We start from the raw sequence: 2,125 nt of genomic DNA, 5'->3' as shown, positions 1-2,125 counted from the left end.
TCAGCAGGATTTTCAAGCAGAAATCATAAGTGCGAAACAGAGCCCGGTAGAATATGTGCCTTGTTGCTCCCCTAACTTCAACATTTCTTGAGTCTTTTACTCCTGGCTTCCCAGAACTGGGAGTTGAACACAAGGTTTCTAGTTGGTTGGATGTATTTGGCTATGTAAATGTACTCAGCTTGTTTAAAATTCACAGGCTTGCCACATTTTTAAGCATCAAATCGTTCTTAAAAGATTTGCTTTCACAGGTCTCTCAGTCAGCATAATTAGCTGAACACCTGTTATGTATACTGAGCTGTGACCTAGGTGTTACAGTGTGAAACAGAGGAAATAAAGATACAAACAAATGTGTTCTGTACCCCACTCAGAGCCTCCCCATCAACCATAAACACATATGAAACTGACAAGAAAATACAGCCAAGGAAACAGGAAGGGAAATGCAAACTCTTCACTATATAGCATTTTCTTTCCTTTTTTTTTTTTTTTTTTTTTTTTTTTTTTTTTCCAGTCCGCGGGCCTCTCACTGTTGTGGCCTCTCCCGCTGCAGAGCGCAGGCTCCAGACGTGCAGGCTCAGCGGCCATGGCTCACGGGCCCAGCCGCTCCGCGGCATGTGGGATCTTCCTGGACCGGGGCATGAACCCGTGTCCCCTGCATCAGCAGGCAGACTCTCAACCACTGCGCCACCAGGGAAGCCCCAATATAGCATTTTCTTTATGATGCTAGTGGCCCTGGGTTACTGCCAAGTTCATCCAGAGATTAGCACCACCATGGGTCTGAGGATCCTCAGCTTGACTCTCATGCTGCTGAAAAGCAGAAAACACTTGACTGTGTTCCCTGGAGTTCTGGATGCCCTAAAACCAAAGCCATTTTCCTCACAGAAGAGCAAGGATGGATTCTCTCTCCCAACTGAGTTGTACTTTTCCTTGCAGGAGCCAAAGCAGTGTTATTTATGCCCCAAGATCTCTGAGCTGTTGATGTGAAGCAACATTCCATTTTTACCACAACGCACCTTTTCTTTCACAGAACTCCTGGTCAAGAGGCAAATGAATGGTTGCCAGGACAGAATCCCACTGGTCACTCAAGATTGGTTACTGGGTCAACCTTGTCTAATTCTCTCTTCCTTTGAGATGAGGGTTTCTTCCCAGGAGGCTCCCATGTCACTCATGTAATAAATTCAGGTAGGCGTGCTTCCCTAGTTATGCTCAGATGTCTGGACACAATTTATGCACAAGCTGTACCTACCACTCCCCACTCAACACCACAATAAGAAAGGTTAGAAGTGGAGGTGTCTGTCACTTAGTTTCACCGTCAAGTTCATCAACAAGATGTACAAACCTTGTTAACTGCAAATAACCTAGAGAAAGTTGAAGGCAGAGAATATATGAGAGTGACTAAATGAGTTAACTTCATATTTATACAAGGGCCTAGTGGCTGGTCACTTTCTGATTCTTTAAGAAGATGTCTGTATCTCCTCACCTCCCTTGAATTTTCTCATTCCTCCTAAATCCAGCAGGAGAGCCATTGGCTTTGTCGCTCTCATTCTCAAAAGACTTCTTTCTTGCCTTTGACATACTCTTGTTTCCTAATCAGTATTTGAACGGATTTTCCACATCAACAGTGAGATACTGTATCCCTTGAAAAGACATGCCCTCTTTTAAATCACTCTCTCCAGTGCTTCTCAAACTCTAGCATCCATCAGAGTCACCTGGGGGACTTAGGAAACCACAGATTGTTGGTCCCCATCCCCAGTTTCTGATTGGTGGGGCCTGAGAATTTGTATTTCTAGCACATTTCCAAGTGATGCTGAGGCTGCTGGTCCAGGCACCACACCTTGAGAATCGCTGCTCTAAACCAACATCCAGCCCCTTTGTATTCATGAGCTAAGTGGAATGCTACAATGAGCTTGCAAACAGCATCAAAGAGCCACCAAAAGGCAGATGCTAGAGTGGTGTGTTTTTGTTCCCCTCAGAAAGTGTCTCACCTTGAGCCAGTACTTCCTAAAGCACCATCTCCACTTTCCTACCAGATTTTTTATATCCTGGCTTTCATGTTGAGAATTAGAATAGGATGTTTCTGTAGACTTTTCAGATACTCACCCAGTTATCATGCCTCTTCATCTGCTGA

This window comes from Lipotes vexillifer, unplaced genomic scaffold, assembly GCF_000442215.2.
Source record: "Lipotes vexillifer unplaced genomic scaffold, Lipotes_vexillifer_v1.1 scaffold1010, whole genome shotgun sequence".
Lineage (NCBI taxonomy): Eukaryota > Metazoa > Chordata > Mammalia > Artiodactyla > Lipotidae > Lipotes > Lipotes vexillifer.
The sequence above is the reverse complement of the archived record's forward strand: the minus strand, read 5'-3'. Positions refer to the sequence as shown.